The following is a 25,273-nucleotide window of genomic DNA, read 5'->3' on the forward strand; positions in this document are numbered from 1 at the left end:
CAAAAAAAGAACAAATTGCGCAAACAGCAAAAAAAAAGACCGAGAAACACAGAATGTAAAACATCAAACCACAAAGCCATTGAAACAGTTCAGTTCAGGTTAGCATTGTGTCATTTATTGACTGCAGGCTTCAGAGCCAGTCTGCCCCGATCAATATTGCACAAAATAGGAATTAAGGAACAAGTAACCAGAAATCAGAAAAACATATAACATGAACTGCAGAGTCCAATCTACAAACCGGATCGATTCTTCAGTCTATTGGGTTCATGCTGACAATCAACTACCCATTTACACTATTTCTACGTTAACCTAATTATTTTATTGCCCCCACTTTCTCATCCGTTTACCTACACACTCAGGAGACCAGTTACAGCAGCCAATTAATCCATGCAACCGGATGTCTCTGAAGAAACTGGAACAGCGAGAGAAAAGCTATGCAGCCACAGGGAAAGTATTTATAAACAGGAAGCAAGTGATCTTAAAATTTAAGTATGAAATCACAATTGCTTTTGTTAAAGTGCAACCCCTGCATGTCTGCCTCTGCTTCCAATTCATATAGTAACAGAATCTATTACCAATGAAATAGTTACAGGTCAGTTTTGAATCCCATTCAAGGTGATTATCATTGATCTTTTATCTCAGTTCTGCTGTCCTCAGTAATCCTACATTCCTTGATTTCCTTAATAACCCTCATTGGGAAACCAGAGGTGGAGAGGGATGGCAACTTTGAATTCCTTGGTGTTATCATTTCAGAAGATCTGTCCTGGGCCCAGCATGGAAGTACAGTTATGAAGAAAGTACGGCAACAACATTAGAAGTTTGCGAATGTTTGGCATGACATCTAAAACTTTGACAAACTCTGTAGATATTTGGTGGAGATTATATTGACTGGTTGCATCACAGTCTGGTATGGAAACACTAATGCCCTTGAACGTAAAATCCCATAAAAATTAATGGATACGGCCCTGTCCATAATGGGTAAAACCCTCCCCACCACTGAGCACAACTAACATGGCGCGCTGTCGCACGAAAGCAGGGACCCCACCACCCCGGGCCTTGCTCTCTTCCCAGTGCTGTCAGCAGGAAGAACGTACAGGAGCCTCAGTACCTAGACCACAAGGTTTAGGAACAGTTATTACCTCTCAACCGTCAGGCTCTTGAACCGGTGGGGATTACTTCAGTCGCCTCGTTATGAACTGTGTATTTGTTGTTTATCCGCCCTGTTGGGTATGGTCTTTCACTGGTTTTACTATGTTTCTTGGACTTACTGAGCATGCCCGCAAGAAAACAAGTCTTAGGCTTGTATATGGTGACATATATGTACTTTGATAATAAATTGCCTTTGAACTTTGAACTTTATATTGATCTTTGACATCATTATACTCCGCAACTGAGCCCGTACTGATTTCTTAGTGATGGGACGGAAGGATGTTGAGGAGAATTCCAAAGAGCCACTAAAGAATTTACTTAGTATCAGAGTCCTGAATGGTCAACCCCTTATTTTGCTACTTTGACTCTTGGGAGCCATTAGCCCTTTTCTACCATGTCAAGTCCCACAAGAATTTTGTTTCAAATTTCACAACATCATTTCACGACTTTTTTACATTTCTTGTTTCAAAACACCGAATTCCATGATGTTAGTGCTAGTAAACCTGTTTCTGATTCTGATTTTGTTTCATTGAGGTTGCCTTGCATTCTTTTAAACTTAGTTTTCCAACCCTTTTATACCATGGACCAATACTTTTCAGCAAGGAGTCTGTGGACCTCAGGTTGGGAACACCTGCTCTAGACAATGGAGATGCTGTCTGTTTAATCTCTCCTTTAGGACCACCCCTGCCCTTTCCCATCCCAGTAAATGGTTTGGTGAACGTTGGGTGCACTCTCTTTGTTGCACATGCATCCTTCTTGGGTAGGAAGATCAGATCTGTATGCAATAGTCTAGGTATCACCAGCTTATTCTAAAGCTTCAGTAATACTTCTTCACTTTGGTATAGAATACTGTTGAAATAAAAGGTAACATTTGTGTTGCTGATCATAAACGCAATAAATTCTGCAGCTGCAGAAAATCCTGATCAACATCAGTGGGTCTGCAGTTGAGAGGGTGAGTAGTTTCAAGTTCCTCGGTATACACATCACCGATAATCTCACCTGGACTGGACACATTGGTTTTGTGGCAAAAAAAGCACAATGTCTCTTCCACCTCAGGGACTGAAGCAGTTTGACATGGGCCCCCAAATCCTCAAGACCTTCTACAGGGGCACCATTGAGAGCATCCTGACTGGCTGTATCACCATCTGGTACGGGAACTGAACCAACCTTGATCACTGGGCACTTCAGAGAGTGGTACGGACAGCTCAGTGCATCTGTGGATGTGACCTTCCTTCCATTGAGGACATTTATAGTAGCAGGTGCAGAAAGAAGGCCTGGAAGATCATTAGGGACACCAGTCACCCCAACTATAAACTATTTCACCTACTTCCATCTGGCAAATGCTACTGCAGAACTAAAGCCAGGACCAACAGGCTGCAGGACAGCTTCTTTCTACAAACCACTGGACTGCAAAATTCACATGTCTGTACATTGCAACGGAGTCATAATGCAAAGACTTTACTCCTTCAAGTTGTGGGATGGATGTAAGATTTTAAATAAATTCTAATTCTAACTTCCAATTCTAAATTCTCATTCCAGACCAACATAAAAATGCTGGAGAAACTCGGAAAATCAGGCAGATCTATGGAGAGGAATAAAGAGTCAGTGTTTCAGGACATAACCCTTCATCAGGATTGGACAGGATGGGAAAATGAATAAGAATAAGAAGGAATGGTGGGGAGAGGGCACGGGGAAGGAATACAAATAGGCAGGTGACAGGTGTAGTTTGTTGAGGGGGAAGCTGGGAGGGTGGGAGAGGGGAATTAAGTGAGAAGCTGGGAGGTTACAGGTGGAAGAAGTAAAGACAAAGAAAATTTCAAAGTTAATTTATTATCAAATAACATATATGTCACCAGATACAACTTTGAGGTTCATTTCCTTGCAGGCATACTCAATAAGTCCAATAACCATAACAGAATCAATGAAAGACTGCACCAACAGGGCAACAATGAGTGTACAAAAGACAACAAAATGTGCAAAAACAAAAATAGAAATAATAATAATAGATAAATAAAGCAATAAGTATTGAGAACATGAGAGGAAGAGTCCTTGAAAGTGAGTGCATAAGCTGTGGAAACAGTTCAGTGATGGGGCAAGGGAAGTTATTTGAAATTATCCCCTCTGGTTCAAGAGCCTGATGGTTGAGGGATAATAATTGTTCCTGAACCTGGTGGTGTGAGTCCTGAAGCTCTTGTACCTTATTCCTGAGGGCAGCAGTGAGAAGAACGCATGACTTGGGTGGTGGGGGTCCCTGTTGATGGATGCTGCTTTCCTATGATAACGTTCTAAGCAGATATGCCCAATGGTGGGGAGGCTTTACCTGTCATGGACAGGGTCATATCCATTACTTTTTCTAGGATTTTCCATTCAAGGGCGTTGGTGTTTCCATACCAGCCTGTGATGCAGCCAGTCAATATACTCTCCACCACACATGTATGGAAGTTTTCAAAAGTTTTAGATGTCATGCTGAATCTTTGCAAATTTCTACGGAAGTAGAGGTGCTGCTATGGTTTCTTTGTAACTGCTCTTATGTGCTGGGCACAGGACAGATCTTCTGAAATGATAACACAGAGGAATTCAAAGTTGCTGACCCTCGCTACTTCTGATCGCCCAATGAGGACTAGTTCATGGACTTACAGTTTCTTCCTCCTGGAGTCTGTAATCATCTCCTTAGTCTTGCTAACGTTGAGCAAGAGGTTGTTGTGTGGTAGCACTCAGCCAGATTTTGAATGTCACTTCTATATACTGATTCGACACCACCTTTGTTTGGGTCTATGACCGTGGTGTTGTCAGCAAATTAACTATGGCATTGAAGCTATGTTTAGCCATGCAATATTAAGTGTAAAGTGAGTAGAGCAGGGGGCTGAGTATACAGCCTTGCGGTGCATCGTGCTGATGGAGATTGTGGAGGAGATGTTGTTTCCAATCTGAATTGACTGGGGTCTACAGGTGGGGAAATCGAGGATCCAATTGCACAAGGCGGTTCTAAGGCCAAGTTCTTAAAACCTGTTGATTAGTTTTGAGGGATGATAGTATTGAATGCTGAGCCGTAGTCAATAAGGAGCATCCTGATGTGTGCATCTTTACTGTCCAGATGTTTCAGGAGAAATGGCATCTGCTGTTGAGCTGTTGTATCTGTAGACAAACTGGAGTGGATCCATGTCATTTTGCAGGCAGGAGCTGATCTGATTCATCATCAACCTCTCAAAACACTTCATCACTCTGGATGTAGGTGACTACTGGACGATAGTCATTGAAACAGGTTATCGCATTCTTCTTAGGCACCGGTATAATAGAGGCCCGTTTGAAGCAGTGGGTACTTCAGAGAGGTTAACAATCTCAGTGAAGACTCCAGCCGATTGATCAGCAATGAACTTCAGTACTCAGCCTGGTACTCCATTTGGGCTGGATGCTTTCCGTGAATTCACACTCCTGAAGCATGCTCTCACGTCAGCCTTAGAGACTGAAATCACATGGTCATTTGGGAATTGCTTTGGGAATTCCTGATGGTTCCGCCATATTTTGATGGTCAAAGTGAGAGTAGAAGGGATTGAGCTCATCTGGAAGCGAAGCCCTGTTGTCACCTATGTCGCTTGATTTCGCATTGTAGGAGGTGATAACGTTCAAGCTGTACCATGGCCGAGTGGCCCAATTCTGCCCCTATGTCTTTTGGTTTCTCTTTTTCTTTTCCCCATTTTGGCTTCCCTCTTACCCCTTCTATTCTCCTTACTTGACCATCACCTCCCACTGGTGCCCCTCCTCCTTCGCTTTCTCCCATGGTTCACTGTCCTCTCTTATCAGATTCCTTCTTATGTCCACAGTTGTCAGAGAACTTATAAGAAGCAGTTGTAGACGAGTGTGTATCCACAAAGTCATCCGGAGTGCTCCCTAACCAGAAGCCCTGAATGACCATGAGATCTGTAATCTCTGGCAATCAAGAAAGTTAGCGGAGGTCCAGGTACAATATCTGGAAAGCCATCTCTTGGACAAATTGGCAATTCCGGACTAAGCATCCCCTACTCAGAGGGGTGCTCTCTGGACCTAGACTCACCCACTATCGGAAACGTCCACTCCATATCCACTCTATCTCGGGGTTTTAATATTTGAGGTTTCAGTGAAATCCCCGTCATTCTTCTAAATTCCAATGAGTACAGACCCAGAGCCATCAAATGCTCCTTATACATTCACCCTTTCATTCCTGGAGTCATTCTTGTGAACCTCTGCTAAACCCTTTGCCTTGCCAGTGCACCCTTCCTTAAATAAGAGACCCAAGACTGCTCACAATACACCAGCGCAGTCTGACCGATGTCTTATAAAGCCTCAGCGTCACATTCTTGCTCTTATATTCTAGTCTTCTCAAAATGAATGCTAACATTGCATTGCCTTCCTTAGCATCGGACTCAACCTGCAAGTTAACCTAACTCCTAAGTCCCTCTGCACTTCTGATTTTTGAATTTTCTCCCTGTTTAGTCCACACCTCTATTCCTTCTACCATACTGCATGACGATACACTGTATTCCATCTGCCAATTATTTGCCCATTCTCCAATCTGTCCACGTCCTTCTCCAGACTTCCTTTTTTGTCAATATTACCTGCTCTTCCACCTATCTTTGTGTTGTCTGCAAACTTGGCCACAAGGCCATCAAATCTGAAATCCAAATCGTTGATATATAACGTGAAAAGAAGCTGTCCCAATACCGAGCCTTGCGGAAGACCACTTGTCACCAGCAGCCAACCAGAATATTTATTCCCACTCTTTACCTCATGCCAGTTAGCCAATCTTCTATCCATGCTAGAATCTTTCCTGTAATATCATGGGCCCTTATCTTGTTAAGCAGCCTTTTGTGCGGCACTTTGTTAAAGGCCTTTTGAAAAACTATTTAAACAACATCTGCTGGCTCTCCTTTGTCTAACCTGCCTGTTATTTCCTCAAGGAATTCCAACAGATTTGTCAGGCAAGATTTTCCTTTTAGGAGAGGGGAGTGAGGAAAATTACTGGAAGTTAGAGAAATCAAGTGTTCAACGAGAAATTGATTGCGTTGTTGGCCCTTGTTGTTAACTCTCAATGCTATGCATATAAGGATCCCAGGTCCTTTTAACATCAACATATTTCACTCTCTCACTAGGTAAAATACATTCTGTCTTTCTTTTCTACCAGAGTGGACATCTCCTATTTTCCACATGATATTCCATCTGTCATGTCCATGCCCATGTGCTTAGCCTGAATTTGATCCCTTGAATACTTTCTACATCTTTCCCCCCAACCCACACATTCTTAGACGTGGATATCATACTTTTGTTTCCTCTCATCCAAACCAGTGATAGAGCTTTTCAACAGTTGGGCATCCAGCAACAATCCCCGTGATACCTAATGAGTTAGAGCCTCCCGCTACAGAGAAGTATTGTCATACAACAGGGAAATACCTTTACAGCCTAGAGTTCACGCTGATGATTAGCAACCCATTTACACCAATCCAACAATAGTCATATTATCTTCCCACACCCCACCCCTCAGCAATTTCCTCCCAGATACTAAGGCTACATCCACACTAGACCGGATAATTTTGAAAACGCTGGTTTTGCGTAAAAACAATAGGCGTCCACACCAGGCATTTTTGAAAGTACCTCCGTCCACATTAAAAAGGGTACTTGGGCGAATCTCCTCCTACTGGGCATGTGCAGGACACATCTACAGAAAACAAGTGAAGAGGAAACGGTATGCTATTTCCATTGGTTAAAGACTAGAGTACCTACAGCAACAGTGAAAGGAAGTTTTCAACAATGTCTTTTTGTACGTAGATATGCTCACGGTACAAACAAGCTATTAACGTAGACAATAAAGTAAACAACACACGCATGAAGCCGTCTGCCATTGTTGTGGTGTTGGAGGTTGCGTTCAAGAAAACAATGAAATGCGGTGCTGCCGCCGCCATCTGTTCCGGCACGTCATGACAGCGGTTTTAAAAAGAGCCGGTTACCCCGTACACACTACACTGCCCAACCGGTGTTTTTAGATTTACACACTCTGGAGAGCGTTTTAGAAAAGCTCCATTTTCGGGAGAGGAAAATGCCGTTTCAGTGTGGACGGAGGGTCAAGACGAAGAGAAAAAGCTTCGGTTACAGATTTATCTGGTCTAGTGTGGGCGTAGCCTAAAACTCGCCTCCACACAAGGGACAGATTACAGTTGGCAAATAGCCTGCTGACCAGCACTCCTTTGGGATACGGGAAGAATCTGGTGTATCTGGAGGAAGCCCAGGTAGACTGGGGGAGAATGTGCAAATTCCATGTTAACGACTCGGCAAATCAGGATTGAACCCTGTAAAGCAGTAATTTTATTAGTATCCCACTGCGCTGACTTCCTCTGGTGCTTTTTTTTTCTGTCTGTGAAGTGTCAGTCTCTTGAGGATGCTGTTCTCTCTGCTTCTGATACTGATGTGCGTGTGTGTCACTTGGTGGGAGATCTATCAGGCTGAGCTTTCTCCATTGACTGCTTTCACCAGCAGTGCAGTTGCTTCTGTTACTGATGAGAGTTTCATCCTTCAACACACTGAAGGACAGGAGCTGAATGATAGGTTTCAACCTGAGCATCAGCTGAGAGGAAACTGTGGGCTGGTGGGTCTGCCTGCAACAGACTGAAATGAGGACTGAATAAGTTAGCATGTTCCTTTTTACCAAGCCCTATTTTACCCTGACTAGATTGGTATCTAATCAGAATCAGGTTTAATATCACTGGCATATGTTGTGAAATTTAAATTTGCAGCAGCAGTACGATGCAATACTTAGTAATTGAGAGAAAAAAATGTCCATTCAGAAATTGGATGGAGAAGGGAAAAAAGCTATTGTTGAATCATTGAATGTGTGCCTTCAGGCTTATGTACCTCCTTCCTGATGGTAGCAAAGAGAAGAGGGCATGTGCTGGGTGGTGAGGGTCCTTAATGATGAACACTGCCTTTTTGAGGCACATCTCCCCGAAGGTGTCCTGGATTCTACAGAGGCTACTGCCCATGATGGAGCTGACTAATTTTTCGACTTTCTGCAGCTTACTTCGATCCTGTGCAGTAACCACCCACCAGGTTGATGAAGGCCAGCACACCATACTCTTTTAGCAATACGTAAGGAGTTCTCGAACTCCTTATGTTTAGGGTCTGTGTAACTTGTGTCCCATCAGAGCGGGAGAGCTTGGATGTTCTGACCACCTGCGCCCCAATCTGAGCGAATACTGTGTAAATGCTGCCCACTTGTCATTACCCGTCAGCATGAAATAACAGTACACTGTTATTAAACAAATATATAGAAAGTATATTTACAAATTTCAGCTTTATGGAACAGTTAGTAGGAAAAAGAAAAGGAAAAAAGGGCCCATTACAGTTAACCCAGTCCAAATGTGCACATAAATTGGAGCTCACCTTGAAGTTGTCTTTAACTCACCGTCTGCGTGAAAGCACAGACCACCTTCTGAATGTCAGTCACAATCCATCTTGAACAAACGGGCTCCCCCATGTGAGTATTGGTCCTTCCTCCTTGAAGCCATTCATCTCCATAAAGCACCTTGTGCAACAGGGATGGCATCCTCAGCCATTTCCCGCCTGTCTTCTCCCAGCTCCTGCCAAAAAGACCTCAACCCACACCAGTGTCCGTCACAAGAACCTCTCCGCTCAGCATTCTCTAGAACCTTCTCCCAATTCCACCATCCTGATTGGCTGACACAACATAGCTCTTTATCTTTAGCTCAAGCTCAAAACATGCTAAAAGCAGAACAGATTGCTCTTCGAGAACTGCTAAAATGAAATACCTACAGCATAACAGTGAAAATCTTAATCAGGGCTTTACATTTATTTGCCACATGTACATCAAAACATCGATGTATAAAACAAACTGAGGATGATTGAAATCTGGAATTTCTCCATGCTCTGCTGGTCAGGCAGAATAGGTGGGGAGATTGGTGCAATTATTAATTACTAACAATGCTAAAGCCATCATTTACTCTTTGTTGTTCTTTATACAGTTTCGGCTATTGAGACCTACCTTGGTTTACTGGCTATCAGAGGAGGAAGCTGGTAAGTAGTAGAGCTTTTTTTTGTATTGGGTCAGGACTTCACTTGCTCAGAGAACATGCAGTGGCCACTTTATTAGGTACACCTGTATACCTGCTCATAAATACAAATACCTAACCACCAATCACGTGGCAGCACAACTCAATGCATAAGATCATGCAGATTTGGTCAAGACATTCAGTCGTTGTTCAGACCGTGCATCAGCATGGGAAGAAATGTGATCTAAGTGACTTTGACCGTGGAATGATTGTTGGTGCCAGACTGGGTGGTTTGAGTATCTCAGAAACTGCTGAACTTTTCATGGGATTTTCATGAACAACAACCTCTCGAGTTTATAGAGAATGGTGAGAGAAACAAAATAAACAAAATGCAGCAATTGGCAGTGTTCTGTGGGTGAAAATGCCTTGAGAGAGGTCAGCAGGAAATGGGCAGACTGGTTCAAGCTGACAGGAAGACAGCAGTAAATCAAATAACCACACATTACGACAGTGGTGTGCAGAAGAGCATCTCTGAATGCACAACATGTCGAATCTTGAAGTGGATGGGCTAGAGCACCAGAAGATCGCGAACATGCTCCCAGTGGCCACTTTATTAGGCACGGAGTGGCCACTGAGTGTAAGTAGTACCTGATGTGTACGGACCAACCCCAAAGTTAAAATAATTTACAGACATCGATCCTCTACTACTTACTGTCTCATTGGAAGCAAATCGTCCTTGATTTGAAGACGGAACTTTCTAGAACACTTTATTTCATTGACAGATGAATATTCCATTTTGTTGCCGCAGTGAATTATCAGTAAAAGGAAGCTGTTGGCAGCAAGTGAGGCCTGGAAACCTGATGTTGCAGTCTCTGTACAGTAGGTGTCAATAAGCAGGATTAGAAATGATCTGTTTATTAAAGTCCACACCAGTGCAAAACTCTACATAAATGACATTACCTGTCATGTGTAGCAGCTGGACTTTGGCTCCAGGTTTTTCCATCCTTTTGTCATGGCTTTTTCTCCCTTGCTGTGATGTGGATGGTTTCTGAGGTTCTTGGGTGGGAGAAGGGAGTGTCTTTTCATTAGACAATCACACAAGAGCTGTCATTCTTCCTCTGGTTTAATAGGTGAAGCGTTCCTCATCGAATGATCCTGAATGAAAGGATGGAGTTGTTTCTGTTTCTACACTGGTCAGGATTTCCGACCAAGCATCATCAATGCATTTTTTAAGGCAGAGATTTATTTTCAGTGGAGGAGTTGCTTTTAGACATGTTTAAAAATTGTGCTTAATTTTGGTTGCAAGTTTGGTAGAAAATGGGCAGCAACTGTCCAAAAGGAATATATCTTTGATGACTTAGAGAGTAACACAAAAATATCAACCTTGTTTAGGAATTTTCACTACTGTAGGACGCCCTTCCAGAAGAATGAAGCACTGTTACCTGACCATGTTCACTTTAAGTTGGCAGAATGTGGACCTATCTGTGTAGGACGGCTTGAAGTTCTTGATTACACTGGATGGATTTCTAGTATGAGATGGGGGTGCAAAACCATCTACCAGGAAGGCTAGAGCTCGTTGGACAACCTGACAGTTCTTGTCTCTGCTCTTCGCTGGGTGAGAAGGAATTCTGACCTGTTTTGGTTTCATTGCCCATGTCTGTGGGGGGTGAAGAAGAAGGTTGACCTGGGGATGAGGAACTTTGATGATGTGAAGAAGCAGAAGTCAGTCTCGCCCCGTTTTTGAAGGAGGTATCAACATGAAGGATTTGGTCATATAACTGTTTCTAGTGATAGAAGGGTCAGTAAGCAGGGAGAGATGGAATTTAATGGACCAAAGAATGAGAATCAATGAGGAGAGAAGTCAAATTTGCAACACAGAAACTTATCAACACTGAGGTAGCCACCACTGGTTCTGATTGCTGACTATGCACACGTTACTGCCTCTAACCTGTAAAAAGAGTGCAGTTTTTCTACCCATGAACAGCTAGAGTCACGGCTGCCAGTCCTGGCTCCAGATGTGACGTGATGACATTTGGTAGAAGAATTTGTCAACTTTGCACAAAATACTGAGCTTTAGAACACACCTTTTTTATATTTGATATAGTGAGCTTGTCACCAAACAGATTGGAGAAGCATATCAGAGTACCATGATCTGGAAAGCGATCTAAGCATGACTTCCAATTAAATGTTTGAACATTGTGGGGCTATGAAAGTGAAGGAATTGAGCAGGGGAAACAGGAATTTTTCAGATTTAACTCTTGAGATATGAATGGTGTGACATTGTTTACATTTCCAACCTTGGACTAATTAAGTATTTTCTTCAAAGACTAGGCATAATTTAAAGGTGATTGGAGAAAAGTATAGTAGGTATGTCAGAGGCTGGGATCTTACACTGCTAGGGGTGGTGATAGAGGCAGATACATTAGGGACATTTCAAGGACTTTTAGATAGACACATGATTGAAAGAAAAATGGAGGGTTATGTTGGAAGGAAGGGTTAGAGTGATCTTGGAGTTGGTTAAAATGTTGGAACAAGATCATGGGCTAAAGTGCATTACTGTGCTGTACTGTACAGCTATTAAACTGACTTAATGTTCTCTGATTTTCTATAATAATTTATTTCACTGAATTGGAAGAAAGGTTGTAATGTCCAGCATGTGAAATGAGGGATAAGGAATGTAGGAGCTTGGAACGAGCTCTCTGATTGCTGATGGGAATTTCATATTGAAGAATATTAGAAGTGAAATATACAAGCAGAAGGGCACATGGTGCACACCATTTAAAGAAATGTGTAAATTGCTTTACAGAATAAGATGAGGAAGTAAAAGATTACATAGGGCAAACTGCTCAATTAGTGGGTCAAAACAATCTAGGAAATACAGTGAAAATTTGGTAATTTGGCTGCTCACACTCTGGAGCGCTTTAGTAACTGACATCAGAATCAGGCTTATTATCACTGTCATAGACGATGTGAAAGTTGTTTTAGAGTCATAGAAAAATGCAGCACAGAAACAGGCCCTTTGGCCATCTAGTCTGTGCTAAACCACTTAAACTGTCTCGTCCCATTGACCAAGCTTCTCTTAAACTTTGAAATTGAGCTTATATTCAGATTCACCTCTTGCACTGGCTGCTCATTTAACATTCTCACCACCCTCTTATGTGAAGAAGTTTCCCCTCATGTTCCCCTTAAACTTTTCACCTTTCACCCTTAATCCATGAACTCTAGTTGTAGTCCTACTGTACCTCAGAGGAAAAAACCTGCTTGTATTTACCCTATCTATACCCCTCATAATTTTGTAAACCTCTATCAAATATCCCCTCAATTTTCTATGTTCCGAGGAATAAAGACCTAACCTATTCAATCTTTCCTTATAAATCAGGTCTTCCAGTCCCAGCAACACCCTTGTAAATTTTCTCTGTACTCTTTCAACGTTATTTACATCTTTCCTGTAGCTAAACTGAATTCAATACTCCAAATTAAGATTCAGCAACATCTCATATAACTTCAACATAACATCCCATCTCCTGTGCTCAGGACTTTGATCTATGAAGGCCAAAGTGCCAAAATCTTTCTTTATGACCCTATGTATCTGTGAAACCACTTTCCACAAATATATATTCCCATAACCCTTTGTTCTACAGCTCCCCTCAGACCCCTACCATTCACTGTGTTAAGATCTACCCTGGTTGGTCCTACCTTGCACTTGTCTGCATTAAATTAAATCTGCTATTTTTCCAGCTGGTCCAGATCCCACTGCAAGCCATGATAGTCTTCCTCACTGTCCACTACTTCCCCATTCTTGGTGTCATCCACAAGTTTGCTGATCCAGTTAACCACGTTATTAGATTAGATTATGAGAACACTCAGTCCTCTTTTATAGTCATTTAGAAATACATACATGCATTAAGAAATGATACAATGTTTCTCTGGAGTGATATCACAGAAAACAGGATAAACCAAAGACTAACGCTGACAGAACCACATAAATATAACATATAGTTACAGCAGTGCAAAGCAATACCATACTTTGATGAAGAACAGACCATGGGCACAGTAAAAAAAAGTCTCAAAGTCCCGAGTCGGTCGACTCCCGAGTCCCCGATAGCAGGCGGCAAAAGGGAGAAACTCCCTGCCATAAACCTCCAGGCACCGTCAACTTGCCGATACCTTGGAAGCAGCCGACCAAAGCTGACACTGAGTCCATCCGTCCGAAAACTTCGAGCTTCTGACCAGCCTCTCCGATACAGCCTCCCGAGCGCCATCCTCGGCCGAGCGCCTTCGACCTCTCCCCGGCCGCTTAAACACGCAAAGCCGAGGATTTCGGGGCCTTCTGCTCCGGAGATTCCAGTTACCACGCAGTAGCAGCGACAGCGAAGCGGGCATTTCAGAAGTTTTCCAGATGTTCCTCCATGATCTCACGTCTGTCTCCATCAAATCAGAATTGTGCACGGTCCCCTACTTGACAGGTAACAGATATCATCACCGAAGTGGCCACGTGCGCTGCTGTCACGCCACCATCTTCTCCCCCCTCCCGGGAGGTTTCATCTAGATCATTGATACAGATGACAAACAACAACAGACCCAGCACCGATCCCTGTAGCTGAGCATACCTCTTGCCCCAGGCCTCCAGTGAGAGGGGCAACCCTCTACTACCACTCTCTGGCTTCTCCCACAAAGCCAATGTCTAATCCAGGAGAAACTTGTTTTGCAGCAGCAGCAATTTGCAAAGATATAAAATTACAATAAATTGCAGAAATAAATACATGGTGCAAGAAAGGAATAGCAAGGTGGTTTTTGTGGAGATCTCACGGCAGAGGGGAAGAAGCTATTCCTGAATTGTTGAGTGAGGGTCTTTGAGTTCCTGTACCTTGCTCCTGGTGGTAACAAGGTGATGAGGGAATGTCCTGGATGGTGAGGACCCTTAGTGATGGATACTATGTTCTTGAGGCATGGCATTTCAGAAATCTTGTTCATTCATTCACTTTTTGGGATCTGTGAGTTGCTGTTAAGGCAAACTTTTATTGTCCATTCCTATTATCCCTTTGGCAACTGTGGGTTTGCTTGGTCATTTGACAGAGCATGTTAAAATTCTGCCACATGGTTAGTTCTGGAGATACACATTGGCCAGAATGGGTACTGAAGGCGATCATTAGTAAACCTGCTGGATTATTAAAACATTTTTATTATTACAATTACAACTAGAATATAAAAGCAAGGATGTAATACTGAGGCTTTGTAAAGCACTGGTGAGGCCTCAATTGGAGTATTGTGAGCAGTTTGAGCCCCTTGTCTCAGAAAGGATTTGGTGACGTTAGGGAAGATTGGATTATGAGGACACTCAGTCCTCGTTTATTGTCATTTAGAAATGCATGCATCCATTAAGAAATGATACAATGTTCCTCCAGAGTGATATCACAAAAAAAAACAAGACAAACCAAAGGAGGTTCTTGAAAATGATTGCATGATTGAAGGCCTTGTCATATGAGGAGCTTTTAATGGCTTTGGGCCTCTACTCATTGGAATTCAGAAGAATGAGGGATGACTTCATTGAAACCTATCGAATGTTGAAAGGCCTCAACAGAGTGGATGTGGAGAGGATGTTTCCCGTGGTGGGGGAGTCTAAGGCCAGAGGACACAGCCTAAGGATAGAGGGGTGTCCTTTTAGAACAGAGATGAGGAGGAGTTTCTTTGGCCAGAGAGAGGTGAATCTTTGGAATTTGTTACCACAGTCAGCTGTGGAGGCCAAGTCTTCGGGTATATTTAAGGCAGAACTTGACAGATTCTTTATTAGTCAGAGCATGAAGGGATACGGGGAGAAGGCAGGAGATTGGGGCTGAGAGGGAGAATGGATCAGCCATGATGGAATGATGGAGCAGACTTGTGGAGCCAAAATGGCCTAAAAGTGCTCCTGTACCTTATGGTCCTATGGTCAGTCATCACTGAGGTTCCAGTTTATTAACTCAATGTAAGTTCTGCAGCTGCTATGGTGGAATTTGCATGCTGGTCTCTGAACCCTGTGCTCACTCCCAGGCAGTATGTTTGACTAATCAGCTCCTTACACACCTAGCATGCGGCAGATAGCTGACCATACACCTGAAAAACAGAAAGCATATGCACGTATTCCATTATTAGTATCTGCTCTCTCAATGGTTCAGTCTACTCAAACATTATAAAATCTGAACTGAGGAGAATTTGACTTTTTTCCTGGTGCAAGCATAAAATGCTCTAAAAATAGAGGTGAAGTACTGTGGATGTTTGAAATGTGACTTACAAGGAGAGCAGATACAGCTGCTCAGCGAGTACCTGGAGGAGGGGGTGTGATCTCACAAGACTAAGACTCCATTGAAAGCTGATCGATATGCAGTCAGCTTGCCAGCAGAGCGAGACTGCAGTGTGCCACCTCTGTTTAAATGGGGCATGAGAGGGTATGCCCTAACCTGCATTGGATGAGGTTCTAGTTTATTCTTCTACCCTTTGCAAAGGTCATCCAGCTGCATCATTAGTGTGAACATGTGCCAACCGAGTTTCTTTTTCCACCTACCGAAATGAAGCTGCTCCAGTAGCATTTCCTGTTTGCTCGATTGTGGTCTTGAGTGAGTGCGCACTGTGAAATTTGGAAAAGACACTGTCTTTTGGTGTGAGCTAACAGCACTGTGTTTTTTCATGCTGAGAAGCAGTTCTGATTTGTTCCTTGACAGATATTAAAAATAAAAGTTTGTAATATTCTACTATATTTTCTGCTAGAGTTCTCTCCCAGGATGAGGTTTGCAAACCTCATACATCCTGTGATAATTAAAATTCATCATGTCAAATATCTGCGGGTTGGGATTGTCATCAGAACAACTGCATTTGAACTTGTTTCTGTCCTCTGCCGGAGATGGCCAGAGTGACGAGAGAGGTTAAAGTCAGAGACGCTAAATTTACCTTTTAAACTATTGTGGTAATGTTTCAGTGGATGCTTTCGATTGCAACATCTCTGCTGTTTTTGTGAGAGGAAAAAATAGGCCTTATTAAAGCCTGAGTCTGAGTGGTGGCTTGGTAATGGATCACAGGCAGACATCCCACCCTGCAAAAACTCATTTCAGGGAGGTAGCACCATCAATTTGCAGGAGACTCCCGGAACTTCCAGGAGAGGTGGGATGTCTGCAATTGAGCAGCTCCTTAGCAGCCAGCCAGCTAGTTTAAATAATGTTAGCTACGCTAGTGAACGAATGACACCTGTTAAACTCACCTCAACATGCCTTTTACAGTCTTAACCCACCATGGGCAATAGAAAAGTCACTGTTGCAAACAGTGCAGCAAGCAACACTGTCATTATTTTTGACCCCTATTAGGCAGGGGTACACTTTAGTGTAGTCTGGGGTGAAGTGCGTTTTATATTTTCGTTTTTTGAAACACTCTGCCATGGTGGTGCAGGACACGAAACTGAATTGATGGAGAGGCAGAAGTCGACTGTAGAGCCCACCCACAGAGATAACTGATAGGTCTACTTAGCACAAAGAGAGACCAATCAGGATGCCCGCTCCCGCTCTCATTTCCGGGATATTTTATATAATTTGCGGGTGTCAGGGAGCTGCTGTTAATAGGCGGGAGACTCCCGGAACTTCCGGGAGAGGTGGGATGTCTGCACAGGTGATGCTTCAGGAATCTGGTCCATGAGCCCTCACCAGTTACTATTTCCACTTACTATTACTACTTGCCATCTGAAGTGTGGTAATGGATGTCGGAGGTAGTATAGTTTTTACACAGGCTGGTAAGTGCCTGGAATGCAATGTCAGGTTTGGTGGTAGAGGCAGATAAATTAGCCATACTTAAGAGACTCTTAGGTAAGCATTTGGATGAAGGGAAAATGGAGAGTTCTGGACTTCATTTTAAGAAGAGGTTATATTGATTATGGAGTAGGTTTATGTAGGTTAGTACAACATCGGGGGCTGAAGGGCCTGTACTGTTCTTTGCTCTATGTTTTTTGGGCTGGAGAAGAAAAAAATGTTTGATTTACATGTTGGGAAATGTCACTGCTGGTTTCAATTGAATGGGAAGAGCAGATCCTCTGATTAATGGCCTCGAGTATCGCTAGGACATGAGTCCTGTCCCTGGACCAGTGTGAGTTCTTTGGCAGGGGGTGGGGGTCATATATGTATAGGGTCACCAAGATCCGTTGTTATGTGGCTAGAAAATCCGGCCAGCTTTTGTTTGTTATTTTGCCTCAGACCAGTTCCCTCCCCCTCCCTGGCTGTGTATCATGCTCTCTACAATACCAAGTTTTGAAGCTTTTGGTTAAGTGAAATAACTTTCTGGATTATCTTTACCGCAATGAAAGAATGTATTGCATTTATATAGTGACTTCTATATCCTTAGTGTCCCTAAGTACAGCTTTTGAACTATTTGAGTTGTTGGTACAATGGCAGAGTGCAGAGTAATGTAATGGGCAACAGATGACACATATTGTTCATAATAGAAACTGTTTCACATAATTCACAAACACCGTCACTGAGTACTATCTCTTCTTTCAGTTAGTCTTGAAGAAGGGTCTCGGCCCGAAACGTCGACTGTACCTCTTCCTATAGATGCTGCCTGGCCTGCTGCGTTCACCAGCATTTTTTGTGTGTGTTACTGTCACTGAGTTGTTGTGGTCACTTTAAGAGACTGTTGTAATGACGTAAGTGTAAAGTGATTGTTTTAGGTTTCTTTGTAATGGAAGTGAAGGGCTGTGGCTTTTATTCAGCACATAAAGCAACTCCCACATGTCTTATTCACAAATTCCTACAGGCGTAGGAAAGATGACAGCAAGATCTCACGGGAAGCAATTGGATGATAGGTATTGGTTTATTTTTGTCACATGTACTAAGAGTGAAAAACATGTCTTACATGCTGTTCATACAGTTCAAATCATCACAAATGCATTGAGCTAGACTCAAGCCAATAGAAATAGAGGGGATAACTTCACTCAACTTCACTTGCCCCATCTCTGAACTGTTCCCACAACCTATAGACTCACTTGCAAGGACTCTTTATCTCATGTTCTCAAGATCTATGGCTTATTTATTATTATTATTTCTTTTTTTATGTTTGCATAGTTTCTTGTCTTTTACACACTGATTGAACACCCAAGTTGGTGTGGTCTTTCATTGATTCTTTTACGGTTATTATTAAATAGAGTTATTGGGCGTGCCCGCAAGGAAATGTAGCTCAGGGTTGTATATGGTGACATATATGTCCTTTATAAGAAATTTTGCTTTGAACTTTGACCAATAATCATGCAGAAGCTACGGAAAAAAGTGCAGGTAAACAATAAGGTACAAGATCATAACAAGTTAGATTGTGAGGCCAAGAGTCCATCTTATTGTGGAAGCGGTCTGATAACAGTGAGGTAGAAGTTGTTATTGAGTCTTATGAATCTTTAAATCTTCAAAATTAATCAGCTGTTTGAGAGATGAATATGGCACTAAGTGAGCACTTGCTCTTTGAGGGAGTGTTATGCAACGTGTTGCTTCTACCATGTACATCCCACTTAGACGATGGTATGCTGTTTCCTCCGTGCTGCAGCAGGGTTGGCCTTGATTTTGTCTTTTGGGTTGCAGGGATGTCACCTGCTGTGCCTGGTGTATGAGGGCTACGCTAACACATGAACGATAGATTGTGTGACTGTGTGAGTAGTCAGTCTTGTGGAGTGGAGCAGCTAAAGAAGAAGAAGGCAAGAGGAAGCGGGGGCGTTGAAGGATGGATTCACAGGAGACGATGCCTGAAGCACTGGTGTTGCCTCAGTATAACTGTTGACAGTGCCCAAGAATAAACAGCTCATTAAACCATCTGCCTTCAATGCCAGTGCCACTGAAGGTCAGCGCTGTTTAAACCTTTCATTTTTAGAGGCACTTTTCCCACACCTACTCAGCAGCCTCCTCCTTTATGTTGTGCCATTTTGTCATGGGCAGCAGCTATCAGGAAGGGAAGCAGGCCATTCAGCCCGTTTCTCCTGGTCTTTCCACAATGTTGTGCAGTATCTCCCCATCCCTCATCCCACATTTAGCTCCATATCCCACAATGCCTTTTCCCATCAGAAACACCAGTCATTTTTTTTTGTAATTTATTTGTTATTGAAGTTCATCTTCAAACAAAACTTTCCATAGGATGTATTTCAGATACTGTACATATATATCATATAGTCATATTTGTCACAAATCTCCACATAATATTTATCTAATATTATAGAAAGGAGAGGAAAGAAAGAACAATCAAAAAAAGAAACTATGTACAAAGTAGGGAGTGATCTTTCTTTTTTACAACATTTTCATTGACTTGTGAGAATGAAATCAGGCCAATGAGGTGTTATGTACAAAGTAGTTAAACCATTTTTCCCGGTATGAATCAAATTGTTCCAACTTATGATTAACATTTTGTAAATGTCCATTGTAATTTCCATCCATACATTTAAAGTTGGGCTCTCCTGTGATAACTAGCCTTAATATTAATTCTATTTTAATTTTAATTATTGATGTTTGTGTTGCTACTCAAGTATTTTGACCTGTGCAAGATGTATCTGTGCATATGACAATAGACTTAACATTGACTTTAATTAATTGAATCCAGTGATTTTGGGGTTTGTATAGACATTGACTACCCTCTGTGTGGGAAGAGTTCTCATTTTATTTAGGAGAGGCTGAGCTCTGGTCTTAAAACTGTTTTTGACCTATCCCATCCCTTCTTCACAGATGCACAGAAAATTAGTTCCTCCCTATTGAATTATTCTGACATTTGAAATTTCTTGATTTGAATTTCCCTTCAATCTGTGCATCCAGACTACCCATCTTAACCCCCAGTTCAGTTTTCTACATTGTTACCATCCAGAGATTTCAATTTTCATGTCGTCTTCCTGAAATGAAGAGCCCAAAACAAATCGATCAGTGTTTTTTTTTCTGGAGTTGTATTACAGATGTTTTGTTAGTTCCATACATCCTGGATGTCTTAGTGATGGAACATTGCTGTATGCCTCAGAATTGACTGCTGCTGTTCATGGCTGCTGGTGTAGACTTGTACCATTGCCAAAGGATGCTCTTTTGGGTTTGTCAATAGTTTCACTCTGAGGCACAACTACTTCTTGCCTGGATGCTGCGTGTAGTCAATAAGAGGAAACTATTGAGCACCTTTGGTGACCTGAAGCATCTCAGCCTTTTTCTGCCTTTGAACTCTATCCCTTGAAGTCCACATCCAATCACAGTCCAGAAGATTTGAAGTTTTCCTTATGTGAAAGGTCTTAAGGTTGTGTCCATTAATGTTTTTTACTGCTAGAGAAAGTTGATTTGAAATTGCGGTTTATAAATGGCAAATGACACTTAAAGGATTGACGGTGGATATGCAATGGCAAGCATTTAAAGGTTGCATGGATGAACTACAACAATTGTTCATCCCAGTTTGGCAAAAGAATAAATCAAGGAAGGTAGTGCACCCGTGGCTGACAAGAGAAATTAGGGATAGTATCAATTCCAAAGAAGAAGCATACAAATTAGCCAGAGAAAGTGGCTCACCTGAGGACTGGGAGAAATTCAGAGTTCAGCAGAGGAGGGCAAAGGGCTTAATTAGGAAGGGGAAAAAAGATTCTGAGAGAAAACAGGCAGGGAACTTAAAAACTGACTGTAAAAGCTTTTATAGATATGTAAAAAGGAAAAGACTGGTAAAGACAAATGTAGGTCCCCTACAGACAGAAACAGGTGAATTGATTATGGGGAGCAAGGACATGGAAGACCAATTGAATAATTACTTTGGTTCTGTCTTCACTAAGGAGAACATAAATAATCTTCCAGAAATAGTAGGGGACAGAGGGTCCAGTGAGATGGAGGAACTGAGTGAAATACTTGTTAGTAGGGAAGTGGTGTTAGGTAAATTGAAGGGATTGAAAGCAGATAAATCCCCAGGGCCAGATGGTCTGCATCCTAGAGTGCTTAAGGAAGTAGCCCAAGAAATAGTGGATGCATTAGTGATAATTTTTCAAAACTCGTTAGATTCTGGACTAGTTCCTGAGGATTGGAGGGTGGCTAATGTAACCCCACTTTTTAAAAAAGGAGGGAGAGAGAAACTGGGGAATTATAGACCGGTTAGCCTAACGTCGGTGGTGGGGAAACTGCTGGAGTCAGTTATCAAGGATGTGATAACAGCACATTTGGAAAGCGGTGAAATGATCGGACAAAGTCAGCATGGATTTGTGAAAGGAAAATCATGTCTGACGAATCTCATAGAATTTTTTGAGGATGTAACTAGTAGAGTGGATAGGGGAGAACCAGTGGATGTGGTATACTTGGATTTTCAAAAGGCTTTTGACAAGGTCCCACACAGGAGATTAGTGTGCAAACTTAAAGCACACGGTATTGGGGGTAAGGTATTGGTGTGGGTGGAGAATTGGTTAGCAGACAGGAAGCAAAGAGTGGGAATAAACGGGACCTTTTCAGAATGGCAGGCGGTGACTAGTGGGGTACCGCAAGGCTCAGTGCTGGGACCCCAGTTGTTTATAATATATATTAATGACTTGGATGAGGGAATTAAATGCAGCATCTCCAAGTTTGCGGATGACACGAAGCTGGATGGCAGTGTTAGCAGTGAGGAGGATGCTAAGAGGATGCAGGGTGACTTGGATAGGTTGGGTGAGTGGGCAAATTCATGGTAGATGCAATTTAATGTGGATAAATGTGAAGTTATCCACTTTGGTGGCAAAAATAGGAAAACAGATTATTATCTGAATGGTGGCCGATTAGGAAAAGGGGAGGTGCAACGAGACCTGGGTGTCATTATACACCAGTCATTGAAAGTGGGCATGCAGGTACAGCAGGCGGTGAAAAAGGCGAATGGTGTGCTGGCATTTATAGCGAGAAGATTCGAGTACAGGAGCAGGGAGGTACTACTGCAGTTGTACAAGGCCTTGGTGAGACCACACCTGGAGTATTGTGTGCAGTTTTGGTCCCCTAATCTGAGGAAAGACATCTTTGCCATAGAGAGAGTACAAAGAAGGTTCACCAGATTGATTCCTGGGATGGCAGGACTTTCATATGAAGGAAGACTGGATGAACTGGGCTTGTACTCGTTGGAATTTAGAAGATTGAGGGCGGATCTGATTGAAACGTATAAGAACCTAAAGGGATTGGACAGGCTAGATGCAGGAAGATTGTTCCCGATGTTGGGGAAGTCCAGAACGAGGGGTCACAGTTTGAGGATAGAGGGGAAGCCTTTAAGGACCGAGATTAGGAAAAACTTCTTCACACAGAGAGTGGTGAATCTGTGGAATTCTCTGCCACAGCAAACTGTTGAGGCCAGTTCATTGGCTATATTTAAGAGGGAGTTAGATATGACCCTTGTGGCTACGGGGGTCAGGGGGTATGGAGGGAAGGCTGGGGCGGGGTTCTGAGTTGGATGATCAGCCATGATCATAATAAATGGCGATGCAGGCTCGAAGGGCCGAATGGCCTACTCCTGCACCTATTTTCTATGTTTCTATGTTTCTATAACCGCAATACAAGATTCTTTGAAAACATAAATATGCTGAGATAGCACGAGGAATAAACAATAACAGAATGCAGTTATAGTTATAGAAAAAGTTCAGTGCAGACAGACAGTAAGTTGCAAGGCTATAATAAGGTAGACTGTGAGATCAAGTATCCTTCGCATAGTGCGAGGTCTGTTCAGTGGTCTTAGAACAGCAGGTGGTATGTATCTTCTGCCCGGGGGGAGAGAAGATGGGTGGGTGGAGTCTTCGATTATTTACTTTTATTTGTTTTATTTGGAGATTCAGTGCAGAATAGGGCCATCCAACCCAACAAATTGCACCACCCAGCAATCCAACTATTTAAACCTAGCTTCATCACAGGACAATTTACAATGAGCAATTCACCTACTAACCGGCACGTCTTTGGACTGTGGAAGTAAATCAGAGCACTCCGAGGAAACCCATGTGCTCACGGGAAGGACGTACAAGCTCCTTAGAGACAGTTCTGGAATTGTATTCTGAACTCTGACACTCCAGGCTGTGATTGTAATTTGCTAACCGCTACAGTACCGTGGCGCCCTTTACCGAGGCAGTAAGAAAGTGTAGGCAAAGTCGTTGGAGGGGAGATTGGTTTTTGTGATGTGTTGAGCTGTGTCCACAAGTCTGTTGCAGTCTTGGGCAGTGTGGTTGGCATAATATTCTGGATAGGATGCCTTCTGTGGTCCATCCATAAGAATTGATAAAGGGCAGTAGGATGTGTCAAATTACCTTAGGCTCAGAAAGCATACCTGTCATGGAACTTCTGTTATGTTTGACAACATGTTATGTTATATTCTTCAAATGAGGCGAAGTTGGCCATCCTTGTTCTTCACTTTAACACTGGTAGAGCTCTTCTGCTGAGAAACTGCTCAACATCTTGGTTCGCCAACCTGACAGTTCTATGTATGCAGGGTGAGCCCCCGTTGGGAAATGGCCCACTCAGATCTGTGTTCCTATGTGAGGACTGATTGATTGTGTGATTCTTCATAACTGCAGAGTTTTCTGTGCCCTTCCTGTGAGTGGCTCAGGCTATTAGGTTTTCCATTGCCTTTCTGAGAGCATTTTTTTATGTTATTATGCACACATGCACGAGGTTAAACCTATGTGACATAATACATGGCACAGAAGTGTGTGTCTGATAACACAGATCTTGGAAATTAAAATCCTAGACCATATGAACCCGCTACAACTCAAATGTTTTGTGCATTCTTATCGGAGCAGTATGAACGCATTGGTGCACGTATCTCTTCTTCCTGAATAAAGCAACAGCCGTGCTTTTCTTGCCTTGCAATCTAGTCATCCTCGCTTCAGATCCTGTTTTTAACACCCTAGGTCTAGAGCAACAATGATTGAGAGAACGTGATCTGGCTGAAGAAAATTCATCTACAGGGAGCATCTGCCGTTCTGTAGGAGTGCCAATTGCATTCCCTCCCAAACCTGCTCCGTTCTCTCCTTTCTCTGGAAGAATACAGGAGGCAATGAAGCTGGATGATCCTGGCTTTAGTGAAAATGCTTTTTATTTTGGAACTTTTGCCTGACCACATGGTATCTTTAGCAATGCAACACTGAGAATGCAAAGGCTGGTGTTTGTAGTGATGGAGAGAGGGAGCTTGTTTTGCACATTGGCCTTTCTTTGTCTGTAGTTTTTCATTGATTCCTTTGTATTTCTTTGTTCTACCATGAATGCTTCCAAAAAATTAATCTCAGGGTAGTATTTGGTGACATATACATACTTCGATAATAAATTTTCTTTGAACTTTGAACTATTTTCAGCAGAATTCGACAGTCCTGATCAAGGGTCTTGGACCGAAATGTCGACTGTTTAATCCCCTCCGTGAATGCTGGCTGAGTTCCTTCAGCCTTTTGTGTTTTGCTTGTTCAGTTTAATATTTCTTCTTTTCCTCGTGGGTTTAGAAAATCTGGTGACAATTGCATTAGGTCATAGTTTTCTGTAGACAATTACTGGAGCAATGGACTTTGGCAGAAACCCCACTTGCAGCTCAGTACCGGGGGCTGGACATCACCAGTCCAGTCTGTTGAATGTTGATCACCATCTTGCCATGGTTTTGAGCATTATATTTTGTATTCTCTCTCAAATCAAAATAAACTGGAAATCTGAAATGAAAATAGGTGGAACTGATGATTTCAGGCAGCCTCTGTGGAGAAAGAACCAGAGTTAAATGTTTCTAGGTCTGGTAAACATTGGGAGATGAGCATGCTTGAAGTTGCCTGGAAGGAAGAGAGGTGGGAGAAAAGAGGGAATGCCTGTGGTAGGGGTGATCTTTGTCTCGCTCTACGGTTATCTAATCAGTAGTATTGTATTGGGTTCATTGCTGGCAGTGCAGAAGGTCACAGGTTTACATTCATCTTGTTTTGTGGATGTAGACTTTGTTTGCTTTGTAATTATTTGTCTCATTTTAAAATTAGCAGAATCCAGTTGTAGCATTAATTGTTGATTGTCCTTTAAATCTGAGAAGGCTCCTCTTAGTGTATTGTGTTCTGTATGCCTCCAAATATAAATTGGCCTCTGCCTGATGCTGCAGTACACGTTTATGTGTTGGTGTGTGGGATGGGGGTGGGAATC

The 25,273-nt window shown here is 42.6% G+C and overlaps 1 protein-coding gene across 5 annotated transcripts in view; it reads left to right on the plus strand.

Annotated features, from left to right (window-relative positions):
* mctp2b (multiple C2 domains, transmembrane 2b) overlaps nt 1-25,273 on the plus strand; it is a 493,262-nt gene that overhangs the window by 13,616 nt on the left and 454,373 nt on the right. For all 5 annotated transcript variants that reach the window (XM_063065909.1, XM_063065910.1, XM_063065907.1 and 2 more), the window contains exon 2: nt 9,156-9,207. The gene's annotated coding sequence lies outside the window, so the exon portion shown is untranslated. The remainder of the gene's footprint in view (nt 1-9,155; nt 9,208-25,273) is intronic.

This window comes from Mobula hypostoma, chromosome 13, assembly GCF_963921235.1.
Source record: "Mobula hypostoma chromosome 13, sMobHyp1.1, whole genome shotgun sequence".
Classification (NCBI taxonomy): domain Eukaryota; kingdom Metazoa; phylum Chordata; class Chondrichthyes; order Myliobatiformes; family Myliobatidae; genus Mobula; species Mobula hypostoma.